General features: G+C 34.1%; 1 protein-coding gene across 4 annotated transcripts in view; it reads left to right on the top strand.

The window, feature by feature from the left end:
• The window catches only part of LOC107679403 (muscleblind-like protein 1), a 74,539-nt gene that overhangs the window by 2,783 nt on the left and 52,643 nt on the right, over window positions 1–19,113 (top strand). The window contains exon 3 of one of the 4 annotated variants that reach the window (XM_016474935.1): window positions 8,676–8,820. The exons of 1 other annotated variant lie outside the window; for it this stretch is intronic. The gene's annotated coding sequence lies outside the window, so the exon portion shown is untranslated. Of the gene's footprint in view, window positions 1–8,656; window positions 8,821–11,544; window positions 11,624–19,113 lie in introns of those variants that run through there. 2 more of the 4 variants (XM_016474937.1, XM_016474938.1) reach the window with 2 other exon arrangements.

Genomic DNA, 19,113 nt, shown 5'->3' with positions numbered 1-19,113 from the left:
AATTTATTTTTTTTAACTTTCATTTGTATTCATTCATTTTTTATTTATTATTATATTTCTTTATTTAAAATGTTTGCCTTGGGCCTCCATATTGATATGCAATTCACTTATAATAGCTACTATAAATAATACATTACTCAATTGTTGCATGTTAATGTTAAAAAAGACTTTAAGCACAGACTTCGTGAATGTATGTTAATGCCGATGATAGTCCTAAAGACTTTCCACAAAGGTGCATTGCAGGACAGAAATGGTACTGTTACGTCAATGCCGATCGCAATCAGCAGGTGGCAGTCTAGCAGTTTAATCACGCCGACAAGTATGCAGTGTTGTTGCCAAATGGTTGGATACCTTAAATACTAGGAGGCTATTTGATATAATTAAATATATATTACTTCTTTGGTATGTGTTTGCGCAAAAAGAGTTTCTCCACTAACACATGCACAAACAGTTGACTTGGGTGAAACTGAGCGTCTTGATAAATGCTTACTTGCACGCCCTGACACAAGTGCAAGTGCAACTATAGCATTTGACTTAAAACTAAATTAAATTTAGGTAATAATTAAACATATAGTTTTAAGCAAATCATATCAGTTGGGTAAATCAGTGTAGGCCTACTTGCTGTGCTAACGTGCATTGAACCCATCAAACATATGGGAGTGCACTGCATTTTGGAGTGATGCTGTTGGAAACCTCACACCCAGGTGCAAAAACTGTGTGTTGCTCAAGAGTTAAGACACAAATGAAACAAAGACAAGACAAGGCAAGAGAGTGATGGGGTGTGGCTGCATGGCGTCTGTACGGTCTGATAAATGTGTCAGCAGACGGGGATTTTCATGTGGTCACATCTAGATATTCAAATACACATTGGTCAGCTATGTGTATTTTTGGAGTTGGTCGAGGCGCTTGGCTTGCTGCGTAACTGACCATGATACTGGAGTCTTACATTTCTGGATGGAAGATCATCTCGTTTGCTTTCATAAAATGCTCAAAAAGAAGATAAACACCGAGATAGTGGGCAATTATGAACAGTTATGAACAATTTGTCAGTTTGAAAACAGTGTGCACCTCAGGCGAGATTAGCACAATCAAAGTGATGTGAAGACGACAAGATAAACTTGTCCAAAGGCTCAGTCTGTAACTCAAAGAAATATAGTTTATGGCTTGACAGTCCCCTCAAGCTATCATTGTTCACAACTCTGTTATTGTTTCACTTTGCCATCATGAGAAAAAGTAAGCTTGTTTAGTGCAGTGTTCTCATTTGCAATGCATTATTTATCACACCAATTATTACTTAGTTTTTATACTGTCAGGATGTCAGTGTGAAGTACCTCCTAAAAGTGCATTTTTTGCAAGAAATCGTCAACAAAAGTAGAATAAGTCTGTGCACATATATTCAAAGCACTGATTTATTCATTACGACTCATTTATAATTCATAATTCATAATGATTTCTCTCCCGTTTTAAAGGATTGCTTCGTTAATTATGGCTTGCCTTTGGAGATATCGGTATGAGGTTATTTATCTGTTTTATGCATATGACTATGACGCTAATTGTGGTTGTGAACTATTTCCAGACGTTATGGTGAAAGCATCTGAGGTGGAATTTAATATTGCTAATAAAGTCTAAATATAGGCCTTTGAGTGCATCAGCATTTCTATGCAGGGGTCAGCGGCAAACAACATGGGCCACTAATGAAGGAATGTGCCAGCAGGGGCATTTTTCCCTCTTATTACGAATGCTCCTAAGTGCTTTAATATGCTCAAATTTGCACTAGCATGGTAGAGATTTTATGCAAGGTCTCAGATGTCTATGCAATGCAAGGGTCCAAATGTTTTAGCAAAGCGTATGCAGAAAAAATTATTATATTTGATAAAACATTACAAAGACAAACCTGATTGATTGAGTTATTTATTTTTGTCTGAAAGTCCTGTCAAAATAGCAGCTTATTTGGGCCAAGAACCAACAGTTTAGACAGAAAAGGTTGTCTGAGCATCCACGGCTGGTTTATTTTAAATGACAGTCAGTGGTGTGTAAATCCAAAGTCTGAAATAACTTAAAACAAAGCAGTCTATACAGCTGAATACATATATATATAAAAAAAGTTGTGCATCCTGAATGATGGAAATTGTCTGAATATAAGCAGACAAAATATAAATATTCTGTCTGTAAAAAATATTTATGTCTTATAGAATATAAATATTAAATATAGTAATAGCATGACAGATATTTTCGGTCTCAGATGTCCATGCAATGGCCCAATCTTTGCACTGTAACCTAAGCCTCTAATGTATGATGCATGAAAAGCCATGCCATTTAGGCTTACATTCAGAGTCAATAAAACCCTTTTTTTTTTTGTTACTTGAAATAAAATAAACAATAGCCAAAATAAATTAAATATAAGTATGCAATAACATATTTATATAATAACTTATTTTATTTCAGCTGGTTGTCACGTTTCTTATTTTTATTTTAACTTAATGTACTAAAATATTTAAATCTTAAACTGTAATAAAAATTTTATAAAAACCATATAGACGTTTAAAAAAAAACAATGAAAAAAAATTGCTCAAACTAGCTAAAATTAAAATGAAAGCGGAATATATCAAAAAAATAATTCAAGATATTAACAAAACCGATAATAGTATCTCATTGATACTAAAATAACATTGATATATCATTGGTATTTTACATATATTATTGCGAAAAAGCACTAAGAACCTATGAAATATTTACTGCTAACTTATTTAACTCTCAATAGATGTGTAGCTTTCTCAAAATACATCTTTTGAGGGAAAAACATAAGAAGAAAATTCATAAAAAGATTTCTCATTTTTAAGTAAAGGTTAGACAGTTCACATAGCAGTCACATTACTGAAAAAGTAAGTCTGTTGTTACTTAAACCTACTTAAAGCTAAAATAAAGACATGTAGATATAGCAAAAGACAGAGAGAGCCAGTGGTAGTTAAATTTCACGTTATTTTGTGTAAGCAGCGGTCAGTTTCACGACCCTGGGAATAAGAAACAAATTAACTTTGGGATCCAGGCGACCATCCCAGTTAGCTTGAACTTAGAGACCATCTGTGAATTTCCACAACACTTTCCACAAATAATCAATCATCCATCAGGCGAAATCACAGCGAGAGCAGTCACGCACCGGACTGCATCGCTTCCCCACACCTCTTTCTCTCTCTCTCTCTCTCAAATCCTTCTTTTGCTGAATCTGTGGCCTTCGATCCATGTGAAATGGTTCTCCTTGCAGAAACACAGAATCCTGATTTTTATTTCTGTGAGGCTTGCTCATTTGTCAGCTTTGTCAATAGTGAGGCTGTCCTTGTGACTGACGGGCCGTCCTGGTGCATCACTCGACTTGATTCTGCAAGTTAGCAGTAATATCAGAGAGATCTCACAGCTAAATCCAAACTCGGCACTCAGTTCAGAGTCGATCTGATTTGCAACAGAAATGCTAGAGATCCTTTTATTAGTATAATGATCATACAAATAAACAACATAGTTTTTTTGCACAATTGGCCAAAATATTGAGAGCTGTTTGTACTACTAAAATAATAAGCATCTAGAATCAACACACACAAAAAAAGGAAATTGATATTCTTTGATATGGGAGATAAAGGTTAAATCGGCAAATGTGGCAGATATTGTTTGATAAGAGATCATAGATAAGATGCAGTATAAAACGTATTTGGACTAAAATGATAACATCAAACCAAATGTGTTAATTTAAGACACAATTTAAGCCAAACATTTCACAGAAAGAAGTTTAAAATGATAAACCTAAATAAAAAAATGAGATAAAACGCATTGGGATGCATTTTGATTTGATATTGTTCTTAAAGAAGACATATTATGCCCCTTTTTACAATATGTAATATAAGTCTCTGGTGTCCCCAGAATGTGTCTGTTTAATTTCAGCTCAAAATACTCCACAGATCATTTATTATATCATTTTGAAAATGCCTATTTTGAGTGGAAGCAGAAACACGCTGTTTTTCGGGGCTGTCTCTTTAAATGCAAATGAGCTGCTGCTCCCCGCCCCCTTTTCCAGAATAGAGCTGCTCCATTACAGCTCGGACCTGCTAAAAAAACATCTGTTTTGGTTCTGATGATCATGTTTATCACGCTGAAAAAATATGCGTTTTAAACCATATGAGTTTAAACTTCTGATATACGTTTTTCTGAGAGCACACATCCGAAGCACACGGACAGAAAGCGGCTGTCACAGCATGTGAGTACTAAACTAAGTTCTCATTCACACACAAGTTTACGTTAAAAACACACATGAGTTACAAAAACAGTCGGTTATGTCTGTGAAGGTAAACAGCAGCAGCAATATACAGTAAATACTGTAAATCAATAAATCCTCTACTCTCTTGTCTCCTCTAAGGGCTAGGACTCTAAGTAGTGTTCTGTGCTCGTCTGTGCAGCCAAAGACAGAACAGTTAGCATGTTTTGCTCAAACTTTCGACATTGCATTAGAACTAGTACACCATTGTCACTTGCGAAAACAAACAAAGTTACTGGGTTAATCTTTTTCACGTTTCCTTGGTTGGTAGATGCACCGGGGACCTGATTAAAGCACTTAAAACCTGGAAAAGTCAGATTTTTCATGATATGTCACCTTTAAGTAATAATATTCAGACATGTTAAGTGTGATCTATACTCTACACTTTATACTACACTAAATTTAAGATTAATGAATTTGAATTGCATATAAAATTTCCATTTATTTGGATTGGTTTTGGCGAAGAAACTAATACAGTTAAAATGATGCATACTGTCAGTCATGAATACATGTAACAGGTATGATTTCTGCATTTTAAAAAGGCATGGCATAGTTTATTATTAGCATAAATCTGTTGATTGTGAAAGCATTCACATATTATTACTATTACCCGTTTCATTTAAAATTTCCAACCCGTTTCATTAATGTATGACGAACAAATATGCATCACATCAAGTTTAACATCTTAAATCTTAAAATGTTATTTAATTTTTTTGAGTATGTACAGTAAATATCCTAATACTTTTTAGGGCTGCTGTGCATGCTTGTGAAGTCATATTGTACATAATAAATTCTAAATAAAAACCTGGTTTGAGGTAAGCATATTATTTAAAGAAGAACTGTAATTTATCACCCACAGTTTACACATTCATTTGCCAAAAACAACTCTGTCCGAATAAAAATACCTTTTCTTTCTGACAGAAAATAGATATCTATTTTATTCTGTGCATACTTTAAAAGTACATTTTAAGATCACCCCTTCAGGAAAAGGCTGCTGTTGTTTTTTTGTTCATTGGTTTGTTGCATTGCATTGAGTTCTTCTGATCAGCATATTGGTTTCTATTTTTTTTTGACTATATTTAGAGAGAATCTTTTCTTGGTAGAACTTTAAAAGGTTCTTCTGTGACATCAAGGGTTGTCAAACCCCTTTGGTTCTGAGACCTTTTTATGTTGGATTGAAGTGTTAAATCTATATGTAACCTTACACTGCTCTTTGTAAATGTGTGCAGACCTCGTTGCCCTCGGGCGTGGATTCTAACAGAAATTTAACTCATTGCATCATCTGCTCCCACAGGTGATGTCAGTGCGTTATTAAACCCACAGTGTGATGAAGGCCTGGGTGTCTCATCGTGTGGGTTGCACAAATGACTGTCTTTAGCTCAGCTATTTTGTGGCCTGTTGTTTTCACTTCTCTCCGTCTCTTACCCCCTCTGCACAGAGAGCGAGTGATGCGACCAATCTAGATCACTTCCACTATAATCAGCAAAGGTGTTTACAATTTTTGACACCCGATAAGTAACATCATTTGGACCGTTTTTGGCGCGTTTTGGAAAGACAAGCAAATGACCTCATTCCATTTCCATTCAAGATCAGCCATTCAACCCTGTTACCTAAGTTATTGTGAGAAAAGTGAATAAAACAAATGTTTTTCTTTAATTTATGGAAGATATACATATATCAATAACTATCAACCAACATTTGGTCCTAAATATATATATATATATACTTTTTTACATTTTATGATACAATAAAAACAAACTTTCACCAAGACAACAAGTCCTTTTCTCTCTCTCCATTTGGTCTCTCCATCCTTCCTTTACTATTTATAATAATATGATATAAATATATACATTTATTAAAAATGTTTAGAAATAATGTTCTGTAGGTTAATAAACCATTATTTTATATGGTAAATCATATGTATATATTTGATGTATATAAAGTGTACTGTATATTTGTGTATGGTATTTCATTTTTAAATTTTACAGTAACACAAAAATAAACATTGAACAAGATAACAAGTTTTTTCTCTTTTCTCGCTCTCTCTATTTCAGTCTCTCCATCCGTCCTTCCTTCCTTCAACTACTCCCCTCCTTCCTTCAGTGGCAGTGACTCAGGTCTCTGGAGTTTGTTTTTCCCCATTTCTTCTTCTCCCAACCCTCTCTTTTCTCTCTCTCCCTCTCTCTCGTCTTTTAGCGCGTGAATCCTATAAGCAGATAATGACATCCCAATAGAAGGCGTTTGTTGCTCGGTCTGGGCGTGGTCCTCTGCTATTTTCAGGCACTGTCATGTGATTGCTTCAATGAGGGTATAATTATGTCCAGTGCATGAGAGAATTCACTTTCTCCCTCTCGCTCTCTCTCGCTCTTGTTTTTAGTGGGGTGATGTTGTATCTTGTGGTTGTTAGGCTACACATGGCAACTCCCGTGGTATATAGTGAATAATGTAATGACCTTGTTTGTTTACTTTGATCAAAAAAAGGTGATCTGCAGTTCACAACACATGAGTGAAAATCTAAACACGCACAGGCAGGCCATTCCTCATGCTGGGTGACTGTTGTAAGCAGAGCTTAAACTCACGGCATGGCTGCGTGTGTGGAAGCGTTTGGCACTCTTTTGGAAACGGTTGTGCCAATAGCATTTGGGGAAAAACGGAAATGAAGGAAAGGTTTGCTTGTATTATAGAAAGTTCAGACAGACAGATCTGTGTCTTTATGTAAGACATTAAGAGACAGTTTCCTCTATATCTATCTATCTATCTATCTATCTATCACCTACCTACCTGTCTGTCTGTCTGTTTAATACAATTGCGTTTTATTTATTGCCACCGGTAGGATTTTATGCATTCAGTATTGTTTATCAACAGTATAGAACATCACAATATGTTCACTAAACACCCATCATGTTTTGTGAATGCTGTATTGACATGTTTCATATTGAATTTGGAAGCTCAGTGGTACATTTGACATTGAGGGGGACTCGGAATACTGTAAGAGTTATACAAAATTATTTTTACATTTTAAATTAAATTTAAATTCTAAAACTAAATCTTAATTTATTTTAATTAATTGTTTTAAATATAATATTATATATTATAATTATATAATTATATATAATTTTAATGGTATTGTAATATACATACTATATATATATATATATATATATATATATATATAATTTTACATTATATAATTATTATATTATTACGTAAAATATTGAACACATGGATTATATATTATATAAAGCATTACACTTTTTGTTTAATTGAATTAAAAAAAGATAGAATAATAGAAATAGTCCATTCAATTATTGGCCTGACAAAGAGTAATGTGTTGTTTTTCTTTATACACCTTTCCATGAGTCTTTTTCCATCACGCCCAAGTTTTGTGACTGACACTGCAGATCCTTGTCTCTTCACATGATGTGGGTCAAGTTACAAATCTTTATGATTTTGTTCATACACTTAAATGACTATAATTTTCTTTGCACATAGGTACTTATTTTGGCATTGCCATAGAAAGTAATAATTTCTGGTTCGGACATGAACACTTCATAGAAGAATCTCTGAGTTGTCATTTTGTAATAATATATTATAATGTCACAGTGAGGGCAACCTTGATTTGCTACTTCATTAGACTGTAAAATAAGGAGGTGGGGATATTCTCATTCAAGAGAGCATTTTATTGGTCAAAATTTGCATAATTAGCCTAACTGAATTTTCAGAAGCCATTAATCCAGTCTTCAGTGTCACATGATCCTTCAGAAATAATTCTTAAATGCTGATTTAATGCTCAAGAAACAATTATTATTATTATTATTAATGTTGAAAACAGTTCAAACTGCGTAATCATTTTTTTGAAACTGTGATACATTTTTTTTCAGGATTCTTGAATAAAAAGTAAAAAAGAACGGCATTTATTTGCAATAGAAATGTTTTAGAAACACTATAGAAACACTAGCATATCCATGACCTCAAAACTCACAGACATGGACTAAATGGACCATAAAACTCCAATTATGAAGTCATCTGGTCTTTAACTGCATTATAATTGCATTTGAGTGATGACTAACTGACATGAGGACAAGAAAATGGCCTTGTTACTTGATAGTCGTCGCTCTAGGTATCATCAGCGAGATGTCAATAACTGCTGATGTGTCTGCTTTGAATAATAATGCTTCTGTTCGTGCACTTCCCTGGGAAATGGATGAAATAATAAGAGGTGCATTATGCAGTTTCCTCATGTTGTCACTGATCAAGACACTCATTGGCTGATCAGCATCTGCTGACCTCACATTCACAGTAGATGATTTGTACAGTATGTTCTTACTGTACCCTGCGTTTTCTTTCCCTCCTCTATCTCTCCTCTCTCCATCAGCTGAGGCAGAGCGGAGCAGGAATGCACCAGCTGTGAGCTGTACTGCAGTGCCAGGGGACTGTAAATAGAGACGGACTGAATGTGCTTCCTGTCGGCAGACAGCAGAGAGAACATACGGGACTGGATCTGAGCGGCTCAGAGTCAGGTAGAACCGCAGACTGTCTGTGTGCCATTAGTCAGAGGGCTAGACGAGGACTTCCTGTCCGCCGGTGGCTTGGGAATGATATTGGAATGGGTATTTCACAAGCTAAGGATGTTTGGCGTCCTGATATTCAGCGAGGTGCCAGGTTAGAAGTGAGCTGTGAAAGGTTTGAAATGAGGCATTGTATGTTGAGCACGCTTTCTTTTTCTCTGTGGTTCATTTCTTCAAGTGCTCTCGTTTTTTCATTCCTCTTTCTCTGCCTTTTTTTTGCTTCACTTTAAAGGTTTTTCGGTTCGGCTCTGGTTTGCTATGGGAAGTTATTGGTGTGTTGGTTCCAGGTACCATCCATCTGTTTCACCAACAGAAAACCACAGATTGCTTCTCTTTGGAAGTTCATTGGAATCTTTGGAACATAAAAAGTTATTCTATTACATTACAAGAATTTACAAAGATCCTCTTATCGGACTATACTTGAAGGTTCTCCTGTGGAGGTTTTTCTATGATATCATTGGAACTTCATTTTCATTGGATTTTCTTGGATTTTTATTAAAACTTAAATAGATTTTTCTGTGGCATGGTGGCAATCTTTTAAAAGGTCATCTTATAGCATAATTGGAACTTGGAAAGGTTCTCCTTTAACATGATTGGAGCTTAAAAAGGTTCTTGTATGACATAATAGGGACATATGGTCAACATGAAATTCAAGTACACCCTATTTACTATTAAAAATTGATTTAAAGGGATAGTTCACCCAAAAATGAAAATTCTGTCAGCATTTACTCAACCTCATGTCATTCTTTATTTAGTCTGCGCATGGAATACAGAAGAAGATATTGTAAAGAATAGCCTACAGTGTTTTGTTCATACACCGAAAATGAAAGGGGTTCAAAGTTTTTTGGACCCCAACGTTCTTCAAAATATCTTTGAGTTTTGCAGAAGAAAGAACATCATAAAAGTTTGAAACGAGGGTGAGTAAATGATGACATTTTTTTATTATTGGGTGAACTGTTTTCAAAGCATTAATGAAGCTGTGTAGTATTATTTTAGTGTTAATTATGTACTATTATTTTGAATTATGTTTTTATATTTAAATTTTTCATTTTAATTTTAGTTTATTTTTTTGTATTTTGGTATGTTCTTTCAGTGTGTGTGTGTGTGTGTTTTAATATATTTCTGAATAGGTTTAATTTATTTTTATTTTAGTTAGTAATTTTAGTACTTCACATTTTAGTTTAGTTTTTTTTGTTTCATTTTTCATCTAATATTTATATTTTATATTATTTTAGATTTATTCAATTAACAATTTTTTAACAGTTTTAGTTAACTGTTAACAAAACTGCACTGAAGTATAAAGTTCATGGCAATAACAAAAAAAAAAACATTGATTACCATTGCAGTTACCATTGGAATACCATGTTCCAGGTTAAAATATTCCTCAAAGTGAAGAAGTGAAGTAGCCCTCCACTATTTACAGCAAACTGGCATTCACATCTGGCTCCATTCTGATGTCAAATGCCCCCTATTGGTGATCTAATCAGTTTTATGTGGTTTTATGTGATTTTCTCATTGAATATTCTTTTTCACTCAAAAATATGTCAGATAATGGAAGAAAAATTGTTTGGAAATGCTGTTTCTTGTTGACCTGAAAAAGTTTTTTCTGTCATTGTAAGAACTCATAAAGGTTCTTCAATGGCATTTGACCATTGATGTTTTATATGTACAAATAGTGTTAAATCTGTTTCTCACTCTTTCTCATCATTTAGTGTAAATAACACTGGATGGGGTTGCATTAGTGAGATGTGTGAGTGTTTTTGTACCAAGTGAGTGATTTTTTAAGAGGAACTCTACCATCGGCTCAGTCATGTGGAACGTCTGAGATAAAACACCTGGCATGAGTGAACAACAGACCTCAAGTTACCTCTCAAACACACACACGCACACACACACACATAATGCGTGCATGCACAGTAATTCACATGCAAACACAAGTACCTGCTCCCACACATGCATACATTAAAAAATGTCATTTTTCAAGCAAAACATTACACAAAAGGATGTTTGTTACAGTAGGTTTTAAATGATAAAACTATGGATGCAATGCTTTATCATTATTTGTTTGCGGATACCACTTGGTTTAAAACTTTTCATGTGTGGCTCACTTGTTAAAAACTTTTTTTTAAGTGTGACTCACATGTTAAAATAGTTTTTCGGGGCTTCTGTTCAAAGCAATTGCAACCCTCTTCCTGTGCAAGACGTTGTGCTGTGTTATCTTTAGCAGTGTATGAAAGTTGTTTCCTCTTTTTGAAGCCTTGAGTTTTAGGGCGAGTATATTAGTATGAGATCTTAAACAGGATTATCGCTGTGTTTTTTCTACGCTCAGGATTTGGGAAAGTGTTTACGTGTGTGAAACGAGTGTGGCAAACTTCTCAAAGTCTCTGAGGAGCGCAGTGGTGTTTTCTGGGAGAAAATGACACGGCTTTCTCTGTGGCTGGTACACCCAGATGCAAATAAGATAAAAGCAGGTTTCTATGGTGATAGAGAGAATAATCGCTGAACACACACTCACAGTTGCTTCAGTCTGTGCTTTATCATGTGATCAACCATAAACACATGCACACATGCTTAAACAGCTTAATGCCGTGTTTTGCATGCATGCTACTCTATGCTTGGTCGTGCACTGTGACACACCAAGGCATACGTTAGTATCTGGCCCAGAATGCATTGCGGTGAACCACATTGGCTGGTGACCAATGTGTGAGTTCCTGTCTTGCATTCAGTGGAGATACAGCTCTTGCACTACTTGCAGGTAAGAACTAACCCCACGCAAACATCCTCAAATATACACATTTACTCTATATGTTCTCCGAAATTATTTATGAGAGGGAATTTCTGAGTGCTTGTTTCATAATGAATTTATGGGTGAATTATATATATTGCTTAACAGTTGCACTCTGTCACACCTTTTTAATTGCGAATGATTTGCTTTTGTCTGATTAACACTTTTTTTTTTTTTTTTGCAGTATTTTAAGTGTACAATTGAACAAGTTTTGTATTATGAATATTTTGAAAATTCACATGTTGTTTCAGTAGTTTGTTGATATGTGTATTCAGTATACTGTACACTGTAAAATAATATTTTTTAAATTTGTTAAAAAACAGGTTGCAAGATCTTGACCGTACATTTTTTTTTTTAGGCGTTTTGGTCACTTTATGTTTTGCGGTTTGTAATCATAAAAATATTATTTTAGATACTATACATTTAGTAACTATTATATTACAATATATTGCAATTATTATAATTATTAATATATTTACATATATTACTATACAGTATTTTTCACTGTATATGTACACTTTATGAATATTTACATTGTTTTCTCTTAAAATGACATTTTTACAGTGTGTACTCTAACATGCACCGCTTCCTCTTGTGTCTCTTTGTCTTATGAACATACCAAGTTCTGGTATGCAAACCATTTACATGGCCTTTCACGTATGTATCGCTTTGTAAGTTTCCATTTGTTGGACTTTGCTGAAGTCTAGTAGCTGCCGATCACTCTCTCTCTCCTCTGATGTTGTTCCACAACTTATTTGATTATATTCAAAGTCGGTTTGAAGAATAAGTGATGTAAATCTGCTGCCAAACGCCATTGGCCGTGTAAAACACATGGGCGACTTTGCTTCTGAATGTTTGAGAGGTTCAAAAGACGATTTGTTATAAGTGCATTAAGCTGTTTTTTTTTAAGGCACTCTTGAGAGGTGTTAATGTAAAGTGTGACATGAGATTGTGCTTTTTGTTTATTGCGATACATCTGTAGCTGGTGATAATAATTGGCGGGAGCCGTTCTGTTTAGTCATTGAGAGCTGTTGTAATTTTTTCCTGTTTCTCTCAGAGTAAACTGAAATGCTTCTTTCTCAACACGCTTTGGGTCAAACAGTGTTAGGCTTTGTTAGGTTTTGTAAGACCTTGTGTGAAAAGAGGACGTTTGCAAACTTCTCACTCACCGTTACTTATAAACTTCCTGTTTTCTCGCTGTTTTAACAGTTTGAGCAAGTGAAACTAGATTAGTTTCCTAATTTAGCAGCTGAGGTTTTTTTTTTTTTTTTTTGAGTAGGTACAGAGGACTAACTGGACTAAATTTTAACATCAAATACTACTTATAGCACTACACGAGTTTAAAGAATGACATATTTTATAAAGAAATCTTTGTTATTTAACAAAGAAGGTGTAACATTATATATATATATATATATATATATATATATACATACACACAAATAACATGTCATGCCTTTTGCATTACAATATTCTTTTTATTCATTTATTTTTATAATATTTAAATACTTTTTTGAGTAATTACAGAGTCTCTGGACTCACTTTTAACGTGACATATTAGTTGTAGCACTGAATTATTTAATGATGCATAAAATCTGATCAATATATATATATAATGATAAATTTCATTAATGAATAGTTAACTTAACAAAGCATAACATTTAAAGAATAAAATAATACTTTAATATATAATATATTTATATAGCAATATTTATATATATATAGTATGATTTTAGATTTTTGTAGTTTTTTTAATATGCATTTATTGATTGTTGAATTGTGGACATTAGACATTAGTTCATTTCAATAGGTAAATCATGACTTCAAAATGATGTGTTGAAATATAAATGGATAAGACAGCACTAACAAGAAAACCTTTACTTTCACTGTTTTTGCTACTCAAACAATTGGCTTTATGAAGAGAGATTTGCTATTACTTTTCTGAAAGAGATGGATTCGCTAGGTGATGAAGACATTGCAAATATGTAAATATAGTCTTCCCAGAAAGCCATGAAAAAGCATCAGTGTTGTTACCTATGAGGAGAAGGCCTCCAGAGATCAGTAGTCCTGGAGAACACTATGAGTTTTGCTGTCTTTGCATTTCAGTTTGCTGCCGCTTTAGAATATTTCAAGCTAAATAATGAATCAATGCCACAAAGAGTAGCTTCAAAATCCTTTAATAGTGTTTGCAAACCGATTATTGTATCATCAAAGGTAATTGCTTGAAAAGTGGTTCAAGCATCGTGATGTAGAGCAGTGCTTTAATTTGGGTCCTGTAGTAACTCAAGGCCTGAATGCCTTCGATAACTCAGTAAAGTAGGCCAGCACAATGCTGCTTTCATCAAGGGCATTTGAAACATCGCCGGTGACTTTCAGCAATGCAGCTAGACACCGAGGCCCAGCGCCGAACCCCCGAGTCACATTTACGTTATTCAGACGATAGCTGTGGTCTGTGAGCGTCATCATAGCAAAATGCGCAGAGAGAGACGGCATAATATTCCGAAAAGCAGGGATTTTACTGAATAATTTATTAGATCATTTAGCTTCGAGTAGCTCTGCTCAGATAATGTAATAAAATATAAAAGATGTGAGGGACCGTGCAAGAGAAAGGGTGTGGTTTGCAGGGTTTAAATGAGGTTATTCGACGGCTTGATGAACTGTTGAGGCGAGAGGTGTCCAGACTTACTGAGTAACGAGAATATTCTCTAACCCAGCAAGAGTTCACATCCACCAGCCAGCACAATTTACAGCATCCTGACACATACCAGTGCTGAGACGAGAGAAAGAGAGAGAGGCATGGCTATGAAAGACTGGGGGTTTTTGTGCACTGAACATTTCTGCCTCGTTCGGAGTGCGCATCTGTACTTTTGCTGGCACAGATTCTAGAAAAGAGCTAGAAAAGGGCCCAAACGGAGGCATCATGCAGTGATCTTTGATAATGATGGTGCTGACAGCTCTCTTTGTCACCTCATGGTTTTTATTTCCTGTTCAGAAGGCGAACTTCCTGTCTCCGCTCCATGTTCAGGTGTGACTTTCATATTCTGCATGATTCAAAATGGCCCCGTGAGCGCATAAGCCGTGTGAGTTACTCTGTGATCTCCAAATGGGTTTTAACACCAGCAGGGACTTTTTCTCCACACCGCCATGCGTCATGTGGTGGGGTGAGCGAAGCCAGACCCAGTGGATGTGGTGATAGCCGTTGGTTGATTTGAAAATAAACATAAAATATTTGTTAAAAAAAAACAAAAATAGTGTCTGTTGGAAATATACAGTAGATCAGTCCATTTGGAAATCAAAGTACCCCGTTGATACAATTGAAGAACTAATGACTAGATTTGCCAAAGTTTGCCAGGCTAGTGACATCAAATTTTTGGTAGATACATACTCAGAGTTTTATTTAAGGCACTTAAACTAGTTAGAACTGTAATTTCTGGTTTGTTTTCTGAGTTTTGTCTGTAAAATAATCAGTACTTTTTTGTCAGGATCCTGTCACCAAACTATCAACATGACTGACCAAAATATCTAGATCCTAACTTTGGATGGTCATGTTCTTAATTTGGAGACGGGATCCTGAAACTTTTTGACAGGCAGAAATTCTGTTTACCAAGTCTATACAACTTTTTTTTGCTATTTCATCAGTATTCAGAGTGATTATTTGTGAAGCTTTTATTTGAAATCGTTTTTTCCATATTGTATGATTTATTACCCCACCACTAATTTACGGCATGTAAAAACAAAACAACAATAATAATAATAATAAGTATTATTTTTAATAAATGTGACCCTGGACCACAAAACCAGTCTTAAGTCGCTTGGGTATATTTGTAGCAATAGCCAAAAAACATTGTATGGGTCAAAATTATCGATTTTTCTTTTATGCCAAAAATCATTAGGATATTATATATTAAGTAAAGATCATGTTCCATGAAGATATTTTGTAAATTTCCTACCGTAAATATATCAAAACTTAATTTTTGATTAGTAATATGCATTGCTAAGAACTTCATTTCGACAACTTTAAAGGCGATTTTCTCAATATTTAGGTTTTTTTCAAATAGTTGTATCTCGGCCAAATATTGTCATATCCTAACAAACCATACATCGATGGAAAGCTTATTTATTCAGCTTTCAGATGATGCATAAATCTCAATTTCAAAAAATTGACCCTTATGACTGGTTTTGTGGTCCAGGGTCACAAATAATACTTTTATCCAGCAAGGGTGCATTAAATTGATCAAAAGCGACATTAAAACCATTAATTATGTTACAAAAGATTTCTATTTCAAATGAATGCTGATCTTTTGAACTTTCTGTTCATCCAAGAATCCTGAAAGAATGTTAAAATCACAGCTGCCCAATCACTAAAATATTAGCAGCACAAATGTTTTCAACATTATTAATACTAATAAATGTTTCTTGAGCAGAAAATCAGCATATTATAATGATTTGAAGGATCATGTGACACTGAACACTGAAAATTCAGCTTTGCATCACAGGAGTGAATTACATTTTAAAATATATTAAAATAGAAAACAGTTATTTTAAATTGTAATACTATTTCATAATATTACTGGGTTTTTAATCAAATAAATGCAGAGACTTCTTTCAAAAATGCTAAAAAATATTACTGACCCTAAACTTTGAATGTTAGTGTTGGTCAGAAGATCTCTTCTTGTCTAAATTGGGCTTTGAGCACCAGACTTTATGCTGTTAGTTAAACATTTGCCATGGTAAGACTACTTTACACCAGCATACCCGTCTCTCTTTCTGTAAACTATATACTGCCGATCCCAGTGACTTTGACTTACTGTGTAAACAGCCACACCCAATCACTTTCACTGCTTTGTCACAGACATGTTTAAGCTTAAATGGTGAAGCATTAAAAAAAGACCTGTGAGAGATGGTACAAGTGTTTGAGAAAGAGAGAGAGAGTCACGTCGGTGTGGTTGGAGCCAGAAAATTCTATCTGAATGTGTGTGTTTGACGATCATGTGTGCGTCTAGATGTCTGCTTGGTGAGTCAGTGTGTTTGGCAGAGAGAGGTCAAGAAAACTGTGAAGAGTTCTGATGTCATGAAGCCAGACTGACATAAATCAAGTCACCCCAGTCAGCTTGTGCTTTTACTCACTTCTCTGTCCATCATAATGCATTGTTAGAATACATACACACAAACACAGAGTCCACATAAATATGTGCATTTGTTTTATTTATTGATTTCATTTACTGAGCTAGCATGCACATGTTTGTGTTCGTGCACACCAGTGCTGGGGGAGGTACTTCGAAACTATCGAAACTGCCAAGCTAATTATAATAAATAGCAGTTAAGTCAAGCTTCCCTTTTGAAAGAGTAGCTAGCTATAAAAACTATATTATATCAATTTAATATCAGTATAAATATACACTACAGTTCAAAAGTTTGGGGTCAGTAAGATTTTTTTTATTATTTTTAAAGAAATTAATATTTTTATTCCGCAAGGATGCATTAAATTGATCAAAAGTGACAGCAAAGAGAATTGTAATGTTACAAAAGATTTCATAGGAATGTTGTTCTTTTGAACTTTCAGTTCGTCAAATAATCCAGAAAAAAGTAGGACAATTTCATACTGTTTTTACTGTATTTTTGATCAAATAAATGCAGCCTTGGTAGCACAAGGGACCTCTTTCAAAAACATTACAAATATTACTGACATGAGGCGTTTCAACTGTGGTGTACATCTGTCAGATTAACTGTGCGATTACAGCATTTATCTGTCACAAACATCACAGGAATTGAACTTAATTATATATACAACTTAACTTCATTATAGTATAACTTAATTCTAAAATATACTATACTATTTAAATAACCAAAGTTGAAAGAGTTGCGATGAAAATGAGCATTCGGATAAATATTTTGCTTAAAAATGTTTTTTTCAAATGTTAAAATGGATTAGCGTAATATTACTTGGTCACTGAATCATTATTTACATGAATAACTATTCACTGAAATGAATCAGACTTCCCAGCTTTACAGAATTCAATGCTAGACTGTTTTGAAAATGGCTGAACTAGTTTTGGCCCAACACTGGTGCTCACACATAAACAGTCATTTAGAGAGATGCACATGTAAAATTATAGGGATGCAAAACTTGAGTGTTTGGCCATTTTAGCAGTCTGCTAATAGATTTCCATTTATCATACAACTAGAGAGCGAGCGAGCGAGAGTCGTTTCAGTGGAAAGTATGACCGTCTTCTCTTCTCGTGTGACTATTTCTGCCACTTTCGTCATTCTTATACCAGAACAAGCCTTTAGAAGTATGAGGACACGAAAGCATGAGCGGAAAGGAAAAAGACAAGAATTATTGGATAAGACATATTTTCCTTTATGTGTAATATCTGAATAAATCGGTCAGTTGAAGGTAATGGGGAAAAAGGAAGTCAGAGTGAAATGAGAGTGCATGTGTGTGTGGTTGTTAATATAAACCAGAGTTGGACTGTAGCCTTGGTTTTTGTGTCAACTGCATAAATTATCATATATTTATCACTGATGCCGGCCAAAGAGTACCTAAACAGGCTAACCATTTTGATATCGGGCCTACTGTAGTTCACATGAATGTTTTAAATTAAAAGTGACTTAAATTGCATTTATTAGGAGTTTAAATGGCCACATGAACCACCCTGATGTCTAGACATGGGGAAATCAACTTTACAATTGTACTTTTAATAAGAATTCATTGTATGATGTCAAAAGTTATTTCCATTTATATTCAAGTAAGCTTATGTTTTATTACCCATAAGATACAAGCACAAAGCTGAAACACTGGTAGATGCTAAAATAGGCATAATTTATTATTATTATTATTTATGGCATAAATGTACATAACAAATGTTACAGAATCCACAATGCAGGATCTAATCTAAATGTAATTAAAATTTCTAAAATTGAATTAAAACTGGTGTAGTAGTTCGCATGGAAATAAAGTTGTTTTTAGTTGGTATATTCTGTATTCTGTTTTAATTACTCAAATTATATAATTTTGGCACCTTCTACAAAAAATTATTTAAAAAATGTTTTTGGCTTATGGTTTGCTTGTATTCTGTTTCTCTGCAATTATTAGAAAAAGTTTTTTTTTTATATATATATATATATATATAATAATTAAAGCTAAATAGAAAACAAATAATGAAGTGACAAAACTACATAAAATTACTAAAACCTAAACTAAAATTAAAATGAAAACCGAAAATATAAAAACAAAATTAAAAAATGTTTTTGGCTTATGGTTTGCTTGTATTCTGTTTCTCTGCAATTATTAAAAAAAGTTTTTTTTTTTTTTCCCACAACAGTATATCAGCTATTACAGATAAACTATTATACATTTTTTTAAACTTATAAATATAAGACAAAACATTAGAAAAAAATAAAAATGTTGTATTGACATCTAACTGAAAAAAGTTTAGGTTGAAGTAGTAAAATGACTA

Source organism: Sinocyclocheilus anshuiensis, unplaced genomic scaffold, assembly GCF_001515605.1.
Source record: "Sinocyclocheilus anshuiensis isolate Anshui unplaced genomic scaffold, SAMN03320099.WGS_v1.1 scaffold2206, whole genome shotgun sequence".
Taxonomy (NCBI): domain Eukaryota; kingdom Metazoa; phylum Chordata; class Actinopteri; order Cypriniformes; family Cyprinidae; genus Sinocyclocheilus; species Sinocyclocheilus anshuiensis.
Note: the sequence above shows the minus strand (reverse complement) of the source record. Positions and strands in the feature narration are given on the sequence as shown.